The sequence below is a fragment of the Schistocerca americana genome, chromosome 11, assembly GCF_021461395.2.
Source record: "Schistocerca americana isolate TAMUIC-IGC-003095 chromosome 11, iqSchAmer2.1, whole genome shotgun sequence".
NCBI classification, from domain to species: Eukaryota; Metazoa; Arthropoda; class Insecta; order Orthoptera; family Acrididae; genus Schistocerca; species Schistocerca americana.
The window spans coordinates 194135475-194154807 of record NC_060129.1 but is presented as its reverse complement, the minus strand read 5'-3'; the positions used below and the strand labels follow the sequence as shown (position 1 = coordinate 194154807).

Here is a 19333-nt window from a genome sequence, read left to right as displayed (position 1 = left end):
AATTTCAGTATTCAAAAAGGTGCATTTTGGAAAAGTAAGAACCGTCCTACAGTCCCGGAAAATTCTCGCGTCCCTCCTACACACGGCCAGCCGGGGTGGTCGAGCAGTTCTAGGCGCTACAGTCTGGAACCGCGCGACCGCTACGTTCGCAGGTTCGAATCCTGCCTCGGGCATGGATGTGTGTGATGTCCTTAGGTTAGTTAGGTTTAAGTAGTTCTAAGTTCTAGGGGACTAAGGACCTCAGAAGTTACGTCCCATAGTGCTGAGAGCCATTTGAACCTCCTACACACGACCCTATCGGGACCGACTGCGAGTCCGAAGTACTCTCCGCCGTGCACTTGGCGGCGAACTATTAATGCGAGCGACTGGTGCCGGGTAGCTGTGTCGGTCCTGCGAGGTCGCGGTCTGGTTAGCGGGTGTGCGCCTTGGCTCGCTTCCACGTGCCATAAACACGGCGCATGGCTCTCTGCTATAACCGAGGCTATAGTCGCTAAGACGGGGACGTGGCTGTCACACATATCAGGCGCGTGCAACCAGCCTCGGCCGTGCCGAAAGGCTGCGTACAGGCGCGAGGCGAAGAAAAAGGAGGATATAGGGAGCGATGCAGTAGCCAGATAACGCCGGCGGTGCGTTGCGCAAGATGCGTGCGTCGGCGCTACTCGACAGTGCTAAGTGGCTGGGACTGGGACGCGCTAATTCCGGAGAAAGGAGGAGTGCAGCGGGTAGAAATGAAGAGGTTGAGAGGAAGACAGAACGGGCAGTGAAAGAGAGGAGAAGGAAAATAAAAGTACACAAACAGGTGGAGAAGAAGACAGAACGGGCAGTGACAGAGAGGAGGAGGAAAATAAAAGTACACAAACAGGTGACAATTCTGGAGGGAAAAAGATTTCAGACACTAGATATAAAGAGTTTGAGAAGGAAAAGTAGAAGAAGAGGAAGCTGAAAAGAATATATACGAGAGAGAAAGTGAGAGAGAGAGAGAGAGAGAGAGAGAGAGAGAGAGAGAGAGAGAGAGAGAGAGAGAGAGAGAGAGAAAGAGGAAGATAGTTCTCTCAAAAGAAAGAGAGCAGACATTACATATGAACAGTTTGATAACAAAATGAAGATGATGATGAAAAAGAGAATACAGATTCAGAGAGGAAAGCAAAAAAGCAAACCAGGCTCCAACATGGTGAAAAAAAAAGACTTCTGGAGCAGAAATAAAGAACAACACAATTCAAAGAAAAAAACAGAGGGAGAGAAAAGAGAGAGAGAGAGAGGAAAGAGAGAGAAAGGTAAGAATACACGATGAGATATTAGTTCCCTCGAAAGAAAGAGAGCAGACATTACATACGAACAGTTTGATAAGAAAATGAAGATAATGATGAAAAAGAGAATACAGAGTCAGAGAAGAAAGCAAAACAGCAAACCAGGTTCCAACCTGGTGAAACAAAAGACTTCTGAAGCATAAATTAAGAACAACACAATGCAAAGAGAAAACCAGAGACAAAGAGAGAGAGAGAGAGAGACAGACAGAGACAGAGAGAGAGAGACAGAGAGTGAGCGAGCAAAAGACAAATACAGAAAAAGTCCAGACGAGGAAATAGCGGTGTTTAATGTCTACATTTGCATCTGGTCCACTTGTAAGTAGGCTGTTTAGGTTTTTATGTTGGTAATGCCACGTAGCGCTCTGTATGACAATCACTGACTGTGCTGATTTGCATTGTTGGAATATTCTCTATTGTAGTGTTGGGCAGCTGGATGTTAACAGCGCGTAGCGTTGTGCAGCTGGAGGTGAGCCGCCAGCAGTGGTGGATGTGGGGAGAGAGATGGCGGAGTTTTGAGAGCGGATGATCTAGACGTGTGTCCGTCGGAAAAAGGAATTTTGTAAGACTGGATGTCATGAACTGATTATATATATATATATATATATATATATATATATATATATATATATTGACTTTTGAACACTATTAAGGTAAATACATTGTTTGTTCTCTGTCAAAATCTTTCATTTGCTGACTATGTCTATCAGTAGTTAGTGCCTTCAGTAGTTTGAATCTTTTATTTAGCTGGCAGTAGTGGCGCTCGCTGTATTGCAGTAGTTCGAGTAACGAAGATTTTTGTGAGGTAAGTGATTCATGAAAAGTATAGGTTATTGTTAGTCAGGGCCATTCTTTTGTAGGGAATATTGAAAGTCAGACTGCGTTGCGCTAAAGATATTGTGTGTCAGTTTAGTGATGGTCAGAATAAGTAAAGAGAGAAATGTCTTAGTATGTTCAGTTTTGCTCAGCTGCTTGAAAATCAAATAACGTAAGAGGTTTACCAGCACAGTAGTTCATAAATTTTTCGATGGGATGTTTCACACTCAAGCGTTTCAGCGCAACTATCTCTCGAACAAGAACAGATATTGAAAAACGACTTTGATGGATATGAATGTAAGGCAGAGCCTCATGAAAGTAAATACTGTGAGACATTCTAAACATAAAAATATTATTTTCCATGCAAACTTACGTTTATCTTAAATGGACGCACTATTATTTCTCACCCAATCGATAACTTGGCCGGCCATGGTGGCCGAGCGGTTCTAGGCGCTTCAGTCCGGAGCCGCGCGACTGCAACGGTCGCAGGTTCGAATCCTGCCTCGGGCATGGATGTGTGTGATGTCCTTAGGTTAGTTAGGTTTAAGTAGTTCTAAGTTGTAGGGGACTGATGACCTCAGATGTTAAGTCGCATAGTGCTCAGAGCCATTTGAGCCATTTTCGATAACTTGAAAAATCACAAAAACAATGGCGTTTGTCACATCGCAATGCGTCAACTACATCCCGAGAAACTGCAAAGTGAAACTGAGGCTTGAAATCAACGAAACGCGCCGTAACCGCACATCCAGAGATGCAAGCGTGAACCCCACGTTGCTTGTAATCGCCATATGGTTGACGTAATACGATGCAACGAACCCTGTACTTACGTACTGTGCGACGAAAAACAAGCAAAGAGTCTGCTCGTTAGTGCTTTATTGATTTATTAGAACAGACATAACGGTAACGAAAAACCGAATATCATCGGTCAGCTAAACGTAATTAATGGCTGACCAGGGATCTAACAGAGGGGTGATTGGTAGTTGTACGCAGGTGTGTGACCGGACATCTGTATTGTTTCGAGTCCACTGAATAACAGTGTAAATAGCCATAAGTAAAGCGGAATGAGATTTTCACTCTGCAGCGGAGTGTGCGCTGATATGAAACTTCCTGACAGATTAAAACTGTGTGTCGGACCGAGACTCGAACTCGGGACCTTTGCCTGTCGCGGGCAAAAGCGCTACCAACTGAGCTACCCGAACACGACTCACGACCCCTTAATAAGTAAAGCGTTTGTTGCATCGTAGTACGTCAATCAAATGGCGATTACGAGCAACGCGTGGTTAACGCTTGTATCGCGGGATGTGGCCATTCGTTTGTTTCAAGCGTCAACTCCACTTTGCAATATATGATGATGTAACTGACGTATTGCGATTTAACAAACACCATTCTTTTTGCGATTTTTCACGTTATTGATTGCGTAAGAAAAAATACGGGGTACTTATTAAAAAAACCGTAAGTTGGCGTTGAAAATAATACTTGCCTTCGGTTTAGAGTGTGTCCATAGTATTTACTTTGACGAAGCCCTGCCTCACATTCATACGCGTGAAAGTCGTTCTTCAGTATGTATTGTTGTTCCAGAGATATTTGCGCTGAAACGTTTAAGTGGACCATTCTGTATAATACATCGATGTTCCATGAGGCACCTTTACACACCATAGCGGAACGTTTCTCTGATACGATTAGTTTGTTTTGTGCTTCCCTGATCCAATCGCAGATGGCGCGTAGCATGAACGACTGGGAAACAGATCCCTTCTACTGCACGTCTTTGCTTTTCATATCCTGAGTGGTAGTAGTATGGACGAAAAGAAGAAAGATTGCCTATTAAAAATGGGCTCTAAATTGGATATCTTAAAGAATTAGGAGTATTTGTTCGTCTTCGCTACTACGATACACGTGTCTTCTAGAGAACAAGTGCTCATAGCTCCTACGCTATGCATTTTGGAACCAATGTTTACTAGACAAGTTTTTGTTGTTTTGCTCCATACTACGCCCTCCCAAAATATATAAAGCAAAGTGTTTGCTTTAGAACAAATTTGTTTCGCAGTATCGAAGATGAAGAAGGTACGCATTCTACAGCCCCTGACTTTCTTGCTTCGAACGATTGTTCCTGTCACGTTCCTCTATACTGAAAGTTCCAGTTGGGACACTTTGTATACTGGAGGAGGTAACACGTTGCCTGACTTTTCCTCTCTCACACTTTCAACAGTAAACCTCTCCGTGACACACAATGCCTCTTGTGTAGCGTGTGCCACTAGAGTTCGTTGAGCATCCCCGTAACGCTCCCTCGCCGAGTAAACGGTCCCGTGGCGAAACGCGCCGCTCTTCTCTGGATTTTCTCTGTCTCTCCTGTCAGTCCCACCTGGTAAGGGCCCCAGACCGCTAAGTAACGCTCACGAATTTGCCTCGCAATTTTTCTGTAAACCACTTCTTTCGTGGATGAATTACATTTGCTTAACATCGTTCCAACGACTCTCAGATGGAATGTGCTGTCTCTACTATTTGTTCTAAATGTTCATTCCATTTTATGTCCTTATGGAGGGTTACTGCTACAGTTTGGATTCCGTAGAAATGTTGGAACACGTGAGGCAATACTGACCCTACGAAATATCTAAGAAAATAAATGAAGGGAGGCAAACCTACGTCTCTAGCATTTGTAGATTTAGAGAAAGCTTTTAACAATGTTGACTGGAATACTCTATTTCAAACTCTGAAGGTGGTAGGATTAAAATACAGGGAGCGAAAGGCTACTTACAATTTGTACAGAAACCAGATGGCAGTTAAAAGAGACGAGCGGCGTGAAAGGGAAGCAGTGGTTGGGAAGGGAGTGAGACAGGGTTGTAGCCTCTCCCCGAAGTTATTCAATCTGTATAGTGAGCAAGCAGTAAAGGATACTAAAGAAAAATTCGGAGTAGGTATTAAAATCCATGGAGAAGAAATAAAAACTTTGAGGTTCGCCAATGACATTGTAATTCTGTCAGAGACAGCAAAGGATCTGGAAGAGCAGTTGGACGGACTAGATAGTGTCTTGAAAGGAGGATATAAGATGAACATCAACAAAAGCAAAACGAGGATAATGGAATGTAGTCGAATGAAATCGGGTGATGCTGCGGGAATTAGATTAGGAAATGAGACGCTTAAAGTAGTAAAGGAGTTTTGCTATTTGGGGAGCAAAATAACTGATGATGGTCGAAGTAGAGAGGATATAAAATGTAGACTGGCAATGGCAAGGAAAGCGTTTCTGAAGAAGAGAAATTTGTTAACATCGAGTATAGATTTAAGTGTCAGCAAGTCGTTTCTGAAAGTGTTTCTATGTAGTGTAGCCATGGATGGAAGTGAAACATGGACGATAAATAGTTTGGACAAGAAGAGAATATAAGCTATAAGAATGCTGAAGATTAGATGGGTAGATCACGTAACTAATGAGGAGGTATTGAATAGAATTGCGGAGAAGAGGAGTTTGTGGCACAACTTGACTAGAAGAAGGCATCGGTTGGCAGGACATGTTCTGAGACATCGAGGGATCACCAATTTAGTATTGGAGGGCAGCGTGGAGGGTAAAAATCGTAGAGGGAGACCAAGAGATGAATACACTAAGCAGATTCAGAAGGATGTAGGCTGCTGTAGGTACTGGGAGATGAAGAAGCTTGCACAGCATAGAGTAGCATGGAGAGCTGCATCAAACCAGTCTCTGGACTGAAGACCACAACAACAACAACTCCTACATATTTTACGGTTGTTACTATTTCCTGCGGTCCGCCTCCACCGCTGAGTGATCAGCGGGCTGACTGCCATGCGGGGGACGTGGCTTCGATTCCCGGTGCTACCAGGCTATTTTTTTCCCCTTATTGGACGGTTTGGTGTGAGATGCTGTCAGCTTCGTGATTGCAGATTGAGGATCTACTTGACCGAGAAGTAGCGGCTCCAGGTCACGGAAACTGACAATGGCTGGCCGGCCGGGCTTCCATACCGCATCCAATGACGCCACTGCCGAAGGATGACACGGCGGTCGGTCGGTCCCGGTGTGCCCCACAGCGCCAGTAGACGGAGCTTATGTTTACTATCTCGCCAATAAAGCGGTACAGCATTTGTACAGTACAGCACTGGACTTTTTCGCCAGTTTCTGCGCAACACGTTACAATTACGAGCACCTACGTTCGTGGCCAGCTGCCAGTCCCTTGAGCAATCGCTCAGCCTACGCATTTCGCTGCAATTTCCTAGCGCTGCGACGTCTCTGTACGCAACAGCATCAGTTGCGAAAAGCCTTGCGGAATTTGCGATGTTATCCATCAGATCATTATCCATTAGATCATCAATATAAATTGTAAACGGCTGTGGCCCTATAGCACTGCCATCGTGTACTCCGGGTATTACCTTTACATGTGTCGATTTTGTTCCCTTAAGAGCGACGTGTTGAGTTCTATCTGTAAGGCAGTCTTGAATCCAGTCTCAAACCTGGTCCGATACTCGGTAAGCTCGCAGTTTTCTCAGTAAACGGCAGTGCGGGACGGTGTCACATGCCTTTCTGAAGTCGAGGAACACGGCATCAGCCTGAGCCCCGTTGTCCACAGAGCTATGGGTCTCATGGAGAAACAAGAGTGAGACGAGTTTCGCAAGGTCTCTGCGGAATCTGCGCTGATTTTTATAGGAGAGATTCACATTCTCCAAAGCCGTGATCATGTGTGAGCATAAAACGCGTTACTGGACTTAGCGATATAGGCCCTTGATTATGATGACCTGTCCTACGACCCTCGTGAAAAACAGGAATGACTTTTTCTTTTCCAGTGGCCTGGTACCCTTCGTACGACGCAAGCGCGGAAGTATTAGTTTCATGAAACACACAAACACGAAAGCAATTGAAACTCTAGGCAATTATTTCCTCTCTCATCCTCCTCTCCTGGCGTCAATTTCCAATTCTTTTAAGGACAGGCACTGGAGACGTTTTCTTTCACCCTGGACTTCATACTCATTTCGCCTGTTTTTTTATATCGCTTATTGATTTTCGAGTCAACACATTCAATCATTTACATACGTAAAAGCTGTGAAAGAAGGTATACATAATAAAACGCATTACGACTGCTTAAAAATTAGTCTACAAATATACCAAATGCTATCAGAGTGATGTTGCTTTGGTTTATAAGGTCTCATCTTGGTTTCCAGCGTGGGTAGAGACAGGACGAGCAGTAAATGTGGTCATGGTTGCCTCTCATCTACAGTTTTTTTTGCACTCTTAGAATTTGAGGCGCAAACATGGAACCCGTCCAGCATTCTTTTAACTGCCTCGTAGCGCAAATATCCCCCAAACCCTTCCAACCGTTGGTTGATTCACTGTGCAAATTGTAGCCCCGTCTTCCTGAAACGCGGGCATAGGAACTTTTACTTCTTCACTCCACACAGTTTCTCTGCATCTCTCAAATCCTGCTTACGGAAGTGGGAGGAATACTGTCAGATGTCTGATCCTTTACTGTCTCCACAGTCATAAAGTGCAAGAGAAGAACACACTTATATTTCAAAAGTTGACGCCACATTTTTGTGTAAATTGAAGCAGTACTCTTATACGAATGTAACATTTATTTCTGGCTAACAACGGACAGCTCAGGCGAAAAAAGTCAGGATCACGTACTCAGAATGCAAAAGCGCCATAGAAAGACGAATCACGTCTAAACCGACCTTCAAAGACCCCCGTACAACATTTTTGTTGTGAAGATATTTTGAAAGTGAAGTGAGTTTTGACAAAAACCACCTCGCGAAATATGTGGAAACTTGGGTTGGACTATTACTGTCTATTGTTCCACAAGGACTGTTCAAGATTACGTCTGTATTAGCAGAAAATGAAGAAAAAAGTATTTCAGTGCTTCGTTAAATATATTTCTGGGAGTTCTGATTACATTGTCAATGCATCTAATAGAGATTTATTGAGAGATATTTTTCCGAAACCTTTAAAGAATTGAAAGTTCCTAAAACTTAAGCTGTTTTTGTGGATATGCAATACACACAGAGGTATTTGTCTAACAGAAATAATTTTTGGTCTCCCCAGGTAACTGTAACGTGATCTCAAGACACAGAGGAATTACAGACTTTGGCTGCGGGTGGGCATTGACTTAAATCAATGGGGTTAGTGGAAAATTAGTGCCGGCTGGGATTCCAACTCGGGTCTGCTGATTACTAGGCCGGTGCTCTGACCACTAAGCCATCCTACCTCAGCGGTCGTCGCAACTGCACGGACTAACCCATCACGCCTCCTGTCACACGCAAATCTTCACCTTATGCCCACACTTCCGATGTAGTGCCCTTTGCCCGTTACCGTCAATACTCGCGGCATTTCGCCGATTCCCGTAAGCGTTCAACCGTGGTTTGCATCTCCACGGAAGATTTCACTGGTTGTCTCACATTACTTGTATATACGTGCTGTCTGTCCTTTCGGACATGTCAGAGAGAACAGACACCATATATGTATAATATGATCAACAACATGTGGTCTGCATTAATAACTGCTGGAAAGAAGGTATTGTCAGTATACATTTTCAGGAGCTCAAATGATTTTAACCTAGCGTCTTACAATGCTTTGATAAGCAATATGTCTCGCAACCTCTTAATTAATAAAAAAAATTTAAAATGTCAGTAGCTGTGTGTGGACATCCTATTGTAACTGCGCGAAAAGCTAATACATGAAGGAGGGCACATGTGTATTTCTCTTGTAAAAATAGCTTCTGGTGGCCGCTAGGGGACTGTAATATGGGCAAAATTATTTGTTCTCCATTAATAGTGTTGGAAAGAAGCCGGTATATGGTTGCGACAATGTGAGGGCTGCAGCAGAAATGACGTTTCCTGTTCACCTTATGGTGCTCGTGTGGGACATACCTCTCTTGCTGTTTCACTAATTTACACTGCTTACAAGAAAAGATGATTGTTTTTATTTGACAACAGGTTAATCGAAACAGTACTGAAAACCTCGAATTAATTGTTAAACTGAAATATGAAGCGCGAAATACAGTACACAAAATACACTTGCGCGAATAGCTTCTGGTGTCCCCCAAGGTTCAATGAAATGCTCAAAACTACTTCTACGCTCAGTAAAAATTGGTCGTAAGAAATTCTACTTACGAAGTCGGTTGTTCCTAAACAAATTGGGCGGCTTAGAAATTTTTAATTCTCGTGAAAATGCTCCAGTGATACTTCTCCAGACACTTTAACAACGGAAACAATACCTAGAGATAAGAAACACCCTCTTTTGGTGAGCGATAAATGTCAAGCAGTTAAAAGTCGACTGTAAACCTCTGTCAGTTAAAAGCTGGCTCTACCGGGTAATCTGAGGATGGTTTCGAGAAGTTTCCCACTATCGTCTCGTCCCAATGCAGCTCTTGTTTAGAGCACAACCAAAAAAAACTTCAGTTGCGCTACTCAATGTATACTAACAGAAAGAAATTCAATAGACAATACTGTCCGGCAATGGCCTTGTACGAGTAACGTCTGGTGTCCCCCAAGGCACTTTATCACTACCGAAGCTATTTCTGTTCTCTGTATCACTTGTAACGAATTTTTACTTACAAAGGAGGGTATTCAAGAGTTTCTTTCAAAGGCTCAGAAGTTTCCAGCGCATGTCAAAGACCAGTAACGTGTTCTCCAAATACTTCTAGACACAAAATAATGCTTGTAGGTGTGAACTGTTCGCGTTTGCACGAGATATGCCAGTATTATACAAATCATATCGCAGTGTAACGTTTGTAGGCCTCTCTACAGCTTATCTAGGTGTCACTTAGATAAAATTTCGAGTAGCAAAGACACAATACAAAAAACAACAATGTTATATGAATAAGTACAGAAATAAAGCCCCCAGGCAAAGATGTAAGTATACACAGGTACATGTTCCTCTTCTCCTATTACAGTTCGGCATGGCTCAATACGCCATACATTACTGCAGCAGTTTAGCGAAATCGTACCTCTAATAACGGGTCCAAAGGGTCAGAAAGATGCTTCCAACACGGCCGATAGATCTCCTCAGAGAGATATCGTACAGCGCTTGGAACCAGCTTCCTTTTTCGTACAAAGTGGAACCTTTTTTTGTTTCTGAGACACATCTGGTCATTACTCGGCCATATTCGGCCCAGAGAACACGGCTGTTAGTAGTAATAAGGCAGCCCCTTAATGAAATCGCTCACAAAAAGGAAGGAGTCAACACACGGGCAGAACAGGGTGTGTTGATATGCACATCGTGTGCGACCACTTGCTTACCTTGGGCTGCCGCGTGTGGAACCAGCAGGTACAGGGCGATCGCAGACACCAGCAGAAGCTGACGGCACGGCAAAGGCGCCGCCGGCGATTTTCCCGGCGGAGAAAAAGCCATTTTCCCCGATTTTTTTCCCCTACCTATTTGCCTCAGGCGATACTCACATAGCAGATTCCGCCGCGGGCGAAATTGTTTTGGCAGTTTACGCTGACTAGACACCGGTAACGGAGCGACTAGAAAAGTGTGCGAAGTAACTAGCCTGGGACTCGTTACTACGCTTAAACTATTCAGAAAAAGAATACTGAAGCTAATTTTTTTTTTCCCCGTCCTTCACGCTCAAACGGCGAATGGCGACATGTTTCGCGTGCGCGAAATCGGGTGAAAGATGTCGCGAGAGCGGGATACGAGACTGTGGCGAAGTCCCGGCAGAGAGAGAGACACAGAAAGCTGTACGGTATGTTCTGTGAGTGTGTGTGTTTCTCCCTGACCGCTTGCTGCTCCGACGCGCTACGTGCGGCAGCAGTTTTGCGACTGACGAGCGACGAGTTCGAATGGCGCCCGGCTTGGCGCCGGCGTTTGACCGCTCGGCTGTCTCCGTGGCGCTTCGGCCGGCTTCGGCGGGCCGCGCGGTGGGGGGAGCAGAGCGAGACAGACAGCTGACGGCTCATCCGCGCATTAGCTCCGCGCGCTTCCCCCACGGCATCGTACCGGGACCGCAACTATTCGCGACAGTCATTATCGGCCGTAATGCGAAACTGCATCGTATAAGCTGCGCCACTTTACACTATGTTCTTAGGAGCACTTAAGGACTTTTGCACTTTTTTCCCTCACCGTTATTCCGTTCCAAATGCGGCATCGTACACACAGTAAACTGCAATGACAGAACTCGTAAGCAATAAAAACCTATGTAATGCCTTCCTCAACGAATAGTGGTAGCGTTTACACACTACTGGCCATTAAAATTGCTACACCAAGAACAAATGCAGACGATAAACGGCTATCCATTGGACAAACGTATTATACTAGATCTGACATGTGATTACATTTTCACGCAATTTGGGTGCATAGATCCTGAGAAATCAGTACGCAGAACAACCACCTCTGTCCGTAACAACGGCTTTGATACGCTTGCGCATTGAGTCAAACAAGAGCTCGGATGGCGTGTACAGGTACAGCTGCCCATGCAGCTTCAACACGATACCACAGTACATCAAGAGTAGTGACTGGCGTATTGAGACGAACCAGCTGTTCGGCCACCATTGACCAGACGTTTTCAGTTGGTGAGAGATCTGGAGAATGTGCTGGCCAGGGCAGCAGTCGAACATTTTCTGTATCCAGAAACGCTCGTACAGAACCTGCAAATTGCGGTCGTGCATTATCCTGCTGAAATGTAGGGTTTTGCAGGGATCGAATGAAGGGTAGGGTAACACATCTGAAATGTAACGTCCACCAGGCAACGCCGGTCAACTGCTGTTTGTGTATGAGAAATCGTTTGGAAACGTTCCTCATGTCAGCACGTTGTAGGTGTCGCCACCGGCGCCAACCTTGTGTGAATGCTCTGAAAAGCTAATCATTTGCATATCACAGCATCTTCTTCCTGTCGGTTAAATTTCGCGTCTGTAGCACGTCATCTTCGTGGTGTAGCAATACGTAATTTTCTGTCCCTAACTGACAGAATTTAAGCGAACTTTGGAAGACTTAAGATCGAATAAGGCACAACGGATAAATAAAAACAGAATTTCTAAACTAACTGAGGGAAGTAGCAACGAGACAACTAATCCTGTTGCTCTAACGGTTCAAATGGCTCTGAACACTTAACATCTGACGTCATCAGTCCCCTAGACTTAGAAACTACATAAACCTAACTCCTAACTAACCTTATAACATCACACACTTCTATGCCCGCGGCAGGATTCGAACCTGCGACCGTAGCAGCAGCGCGGTTGCGGACTGAAGCACCTAGAACCGCTCGGCCACACCGGCCGGCAAATGACTTACGAAATGACGTGTAATTCACGATACTGCCGCTAGGAGACTAGTAGGCAGCAATGGCTGACAATGGAAGACTGACGACACAGCAATGGTCGGCAGTTGTGTTACTTTTTCACGAAACGAAAAGCCTTGTTGTGACTCAGAGGCGTTTTCGACAAATGTTTAACACACGATGGGTCCCTTGCAAGAAGGCGATCCACAGGTTGTACGATAAATTTGTACAGGAAGGAACAGACAGTATTGGAAGCGAAGCGACCTCGGCCTAAGCCTGTTTGTTCGCCGGAGAATACTGAAGCTGTACGAGTTGCTGTACAGAGAAGTCCCGGGAAATCGTGTAGAAAGGCAGCAGAGCAACTGGGAATATCCAGACGCTCCGTTCACCGCATCCTTAAAAGTGACCTCCATACGTACCCATACAAGATGACCTGTGCACAGAAGCTCACTGAAGAACACAAGCAGCAGAGACTACTGTTTGCTCAGTGGGCGGAGGATAGGAAAGAAACTCTCAACAACGTTTGATTTTCAGACGAGGCGCATTTTCATTTAGACAGTGTGGTTAACAAACAAAATGTACGCTTCTGGGCCACTGAAAACCCAAAAGTGCTTCACGAACGACAACATTATGCTCCGAGGATTACAGTCACGGACTTATTGGAGCCTTTTTCTTCGAAGAAACTGTGAACAGCGAGCGTTATTTGAGCATGCTTCGCAATAGCTTCATTCCACAGCTTTTTGCTACTGCCTTGCCCTTCGACACGCAGTGGTTCATGCAAGATGGAGCAAGGCCACATACTGCAAACACTGTGTTGGAGTTTTTACACGAGCATTTCGACATGCGGATCATTTCACTCAGGTTTCCAGGTCGCTTCAATGACGGACAAAATTCTTCCCTCCCCCGCCCCCCCCCCCCCCAATATTCCAGACCTCAATCCATGTGACTTTTTTCTTTGGGGGTACCTAAAGGAAAAAAATTTTCCCGAAACGTCCACGTGATTTAATGGAGCTCATAAGACTTATTCTTCAAGCTTGCAGTGAAATTACGGAAGACATGTGCCGTAGGGTAATCACTAACTTCAGTGTTCGTTTGAAGGAAGTTAGGCAACGAAATGGTGGACATATTGAGCATGTGTTGAGTTAGAAGAAATCTGCGTGGACGGCTCTTCATTGTAGTATACGTTCCTTTCAGATTGTATTGACAATAAAGTTTATATTAAAAAACAAAACGGTAACACATTTCGTGCGCCACGCTGTAGACATATAAACACAACAAAGTTAGGAAACTACTGCGAAAGCAAAGAGAGCTTCACTGCAAGTTTAAACGCAGCCAAAACCTTACAGACAAACAGAAGCTAATCGATGTCAAAGTTAGCGTAAGGAGGACTATGCGTGAAGCGTTCAGTGAATTCGAAAGTAAAATTCTATGTACCGACTTGAAAGAAAATCCTAGGAAGTTCTGGTCTTACGTTAAATCAGTAAGTGGCTCGAAACAGCATCTCCAGAAAAGAGCACAGGTAGTTCCAGTTTTCAAGAAGGGTTGTCGAGCAGATGCGCAAACCTATAGACCTATATCTCTGACGTCGATCTGTTGTTGAATTTTAGAACATGTTTTTTGCTCGCGTATCATGTGGTTTCTAGAAACCCAGAATGTACTCTGTAGGAATCAACATGGATTCCGGAAACAGAGATCGTGTGAAACCCAACTCGCTTTATTTGTTCATGAGACCCAGAAAATATTAGATACAGGCTCCCAGGTAGATGCCATTTTCCTTGACTTACGGAAGGCGTTCGATACAGTTGCGCTCTGTCGCCTGATAAACAAAGTAAGAGCCTACGGAATATCAGACCAGCTGTGTGGCTGGATTGAAGAGTTTTTAGCAAACAGAACACAGCATGTTGTTATCAATGGAGAGACGTTAAAGTAACCTCTGGCGTGCCACAGGGGAGTGTTATGGGACCATTGCTTTTCACAATATATGTAAATGACGTAGTAGATAGTGTCGGAAGTTCCGTGCGGCTTTTCGCGGATGATGCTGTAGTATACAGAGAAGTTGCAGCATTAGAAAATTGTAGCGAAATCCAACGGATAGGCACTTGGTGCAGGGAGTGGCAACTGAACCTTAACACAGACAAATGTAATGTATTGCGAATACATTGAAAGATGGATCCTTTATTGTTTGATTATATGATAGCGGAACAAACACTGGTAGCAGTTACTTCTGTAAAATATGTGGGAGTATGCGTGCGGAACGATTTGAAGTGGAATGATCATATAAAGTTAATTGTTGGTAAGGCGGGTACCAGGTTGAGATTCATTGGGAGAGTGCTTAGAAAATGTAGTCCATCAACAAAGCAGGTGGCTTACAAAACACTCGTCCGACCTATACTCGAGTATCGCTCGTCAGTGTGGGATCCGTACCAGGTCGGGTTGTCGGAGGAGGTAGAGAAGATCCAAAGAAGAGCGGTGCGTTTCGTCACAGGGTTATCTGGTAACCGTGATAGCGTTACGGAGATGTTTAGCAAACTCAAGTGGCAGACTCTGCAAGAGAGGCGCTCTGCATCGCGGTGTAGCTTGCTCGCCAGGTTTCGAGAGGGTGTGTTTCTGGATGAGGTATCGAATATATTACTTCCCCCTACTTATACCTCCAGAGGAGATCACGAACGTAATATTGGAGAGATTCCAGCGCGCACGGAGGCTTTCCGGCAGTCGTTCTTCCCACGAACCATAGGCGACTGGAACAGTGGCACGTAAAGTGCCCTCCGCCACACACCGTTGGGTGGCTTGCGGAGTATAAATCATGTAGATGAAGATGTAGATGTAGAAATGGTAGCGGCGCGATGCGTCCAATGAGATTTGCCAGGAAATCGTCAGAAGTTGCCGAGTGGGTTTGGCCTGGAGCCCAGAGCTCCGAGAGCTGCGATGACGTGCTACACACATGGAGGGCCGCCAGAAGGCGCAGCACACACGCAGCTGGGCGGCCGCGGTTGCCGCGTGGGGGCGCCTCGTGCGTAGACGCCCTCCTGGAGACACGCCACACCACAACACGGCATAGGACGAGGGTTCAACAGGATACCGGACAAGGTCTGCGTTTGTTGTCACGAGTTCTGAACGGGCAAAAACTGCAGACGTAAAAGTGACTTCGGGTGTTCCGCAATGGACTGTTGGAGGACAGTCCCTACTTGCAAAACACTACCTGTCCAAAGTGTCTGGATGGCTCCTGTAACGCGCAACTGAATGCCGGTGAAATAGGACAGCAGTGACAGCTGAATGGATCGATAAGGGGGGCTCAGTCATTTCGAATATCGCCTGACTAACAAATACGCCGATAACGCGAAACATTACGACATTGCCCTCGGCGATGTTGGATGGCACCTGGTTACGCTGCGGGCAGCTGATGCGGTAGCAAAAGTGTGCACGCGGAGTAGACACGAACGGGGGATCAGCCTAAAGCGGAGATGGTTCAAATGGCTCTGAGCACTACGGGACTTAACATCTGAGGTCATCAGTCCCCTAGAACTTAGAGCTACACTACTGACCATTAAAATTGCTACACCAAGAAGAAATGCAGACGATACACGGGTATTCATTGGACAAATATATTATACTACAACTGACATGTCATTACACTTTCACGCACTTTGGGTGCATAGATCCTGACAAATCAGTACCCAGAACAGCCACCCCTGGCCGTAATAACGGCCTCGATACGCCTGGGCATTGAGTCAAACAGAGCTTGGACGGCGTGTACAGGTACAGCTGCCCATGCAGCTTCAACACGATACCACAGTTCATCAAGAGTAGTGACTGGCGTATTGTGACGAGCCAGTTGCTCGCCCACCATTCACCAGACGTTTTCAGTTGGTGAGAGATCTGGACAATGTGCTGCTCAGAGCAGCAGTCGAACATATTCTGTATCCAGAAAGGCCCGTACAGGACCTGCAACATGCGGCCGTGCATTATCCTGCTGAAATGTAGGGTTTCACAGGGATCGAATGAAGGGTAGAGCCACGGGTCCTAAAACATCTGAAATGTAACGTCCACTGTTCAAAGTGCCGTCAATGCGAACAAGAGGTGACCGAGACGTGTAACCAATGGCACCCCATACCATCACGCCGGGTGATACGCCAGTACGGCGATGACGAATACACGCTTCCAATGTGCGTTCACCGTGATGTCGCCAAACACGGATGCGACCATCGTGATGCTGTAAACAGAACCTGGATTCATCCGAAAAAATGACGTTTTGCCATTTGTGCACCCAGGTTCGTCGTCGAGTACACCATCGCAGGCGCTCCTGTTTGTGATGCGGCGTCAAGGGTAACCGCAGCCACGGTCTCCGAGCTGATAGTCCGTGCTGCTGCAAACGTCGTCGAACTGTTCGTGCAGATGGTTGTTGTCTTGCAAACGTCCCCATCTGTTGACTCAGTGATCGAGACGTGGCTGCACGATCCGTTACAGCCGTGCGGATAAGATGCCTGTCATCTCGACTGCTAGTGATACGAGGCCGTTGGGATCCAGCACGGCGTTCCGTATTACCCTCCTGAACCAACCGATTCCATATTCTTCTAACAGTCATTGCATCTCGACCGACGCGAGCAGCAATGTCGCGATACGATAAACCGCAATCGCGACAGGGTACAATCCGACCTTTATCAAAGTCGGAAACGTGATGGTACGCATTTCTCCTCCTTACACGAGGCATCACAACAAGGTTTCACCAGGCAACGCCGGTCAACTGCTGTTTGTGTATGAGAAATCGGTTGGAAACTTTCCTCATGTCAGGACGTTGTAGGTGTCGCCACCGACGCCAACCTTGTGTGAATGCTCGGAAAAGCTAATCATTTGCAAATCACAGCATCTTCTTCCTGTCGGTTAAATTTCGCGTCTGTAGCACGTCATCTTCGTGGTGTAGCAATTTTAACGGCCATTAGTGTACTTAAAACTAACTAACCTAAGGACATCACACACATCCATGCCCGAGGCAGAATTCGAACCATTGGCCGTAGCAGTCGCGCCGCTCCAGACTGTAGTGACTAGAACCGCTCGGCCACTGGGGCCGGGTAAAGCGAAGAAATGGGCTGCGAATGGGGGAATCCACTGAGATAAGTGACTCTGAAAAAGGGCAGAGTACTATTACGCAAAGTCTGTGAAGGAGACTCGCGAAACCGGCGAAGCTGGTGGAGTGTTCACTCGCTACTGTCGTGAGCATCTAGTGAAAGAAGCTGTTTTTTGGTGAAGTGAAAAGTGTTTTACTACGTTATTTGTGGATATACTAGTTATAATTACGTGTGCATCATAACATCGCACCATGATGCGGACAATGAAAGTGCCTACCACACGAAAACATGACAAGCTACCTGTAGTAATTAACAGACAAGTGATCCAGAAAATTCATGCACACCAAATGTAAACAATAAATAAAAACAAAAACCCACAGATGATGGCTCAGGGGTGCCTAAACATGTTTGGGAACTGACAAAAAACGTTGTTTTGCATAACTGGTGGACCTCACATCCAACAATTTTAACTGCAAACACGGCCAATACAAGGAACTTCAAATCAAAATGTCGTCAGTTACGATTGCATTGGGCACGGGACTGTCGGGTTTATACTGTCGGTTAACGGAAACGTGTCGGCCCTTCGGGTAAATCACATTTGCCAGACGTTGTGGCCGAGCGGTTGTAGGCGCTTCAGTCCGGAACCTCGCTGCTGCTACGGTCGCAGGTTCGAATCCTGCCTCAGGCATGGATGTGTGTGATGTCCTTAGGTTGGTTAGGTTTAACTAGTTCTAAGTTCTAGGGGACTGATGACCTCAGATGTTGAGTCCCATAGTGCTCAGAGCCATTTGAACCATTTGATACAATTTTAAACGAGACTCGTACGACCAGGCATCAACAGTCCAATGTCGGTGTTTTTGGAGCTAGGCGAGGCGTAAAACTTTGTGTCGTGCAGTCATCGAAGGTACACGAGTGGGCCTTCGGCGCCGAAAGCACATATCGATGATGTTTCGTTGAATGGTTCGCACACTGACACCTGTTGAGGACCCAGGACTGAAATCTGCAGTAATTTGCGGAATGGCTGTACTTCTATCACGTCGAACGATTTTGTTCAGTCGTCGGTGGTTCCCGTTCTTGAAGGATCTTTTTCAGGCAGCAGCGATGTGGGAGGCTTGATGTTCTACCGGATTCCTGATATTCACGGTACACTTGTGAAATGGTCGTACGGGAAAATCCCCTCTTCATCGCCACCTCGGAGATGCTGTGTCCCATCGTTCTTGCGGCTACTAAATGGTTCAAATGGCTCTGAGCACTATGGGACTCAACTGCTGAGGTCATTAGTCCCCTAGAACTTAGAACTAGTTAAACCTAACTAACCTAAGGACGGCACAAACATCCATGCCCGAGGCAGGATTCGAACCTGCGACCGTAGCGGTTGCGCGGTTCCAGGCTGCAGCGCCTTTAACCGCACGGCCACTTCGGCCGGCATTGCGGCTACTGTAACCCAACGTTCAAACTCACGTAAATCTTGATAACCTGCTATTGAAGCAGCAGTAACCTTTCTAACAACTGCACCAGACGCTTGTTGTCTTATCTAGGGCCGGCCGGAGTGGCCGTGCGGTTCTAGGCGCTGCAGTCTGGAGCCGAGCGACCGCTACGGTCGCAGGTTCGAATCCTGCCTCGGGCATGGATGTGTATGATGTCCTTAGGTTAGTTAGGTTTAAGTAGTTCTAAGTTCTAGGCGACTGATGACCTCAGAAGTTAAGTCGCTCAGTGCTCAGAGTCATTTGAACCATTTTCTTATCTAGGAACTGTTCACCACCGCAGCGCCGCATTCTGCCTGTTTACACATATCTGTATTTGTGCACGCCTGTACCAGTTTCGTTGGTGCTTCAGTGCAGTTTGTAACTCTACGTCTTGTGTACCAGGCGGGGAAAGCACCCTCCGCCGCGTGCCGGTATTGCGGCCTGCAGAGTTGCAAAGTGCAGCTGTATACACCGCG

General features: G+C 46.0%; 1 protein-coding gene across 1 annotated transcript in view; it reads right to left on the bottom strand.

The window, feature by feature from the left end:
* The window catches only part of LOC124553582 (basement membrane-specific heparan sulfate proteoglycan core protein), a 799417-nt gene that overhangs the window by 649658 nt on the left and 130426 nt on the right, over positions 1-19333 (bottom strand). The window lies entirely within an intron of this gene.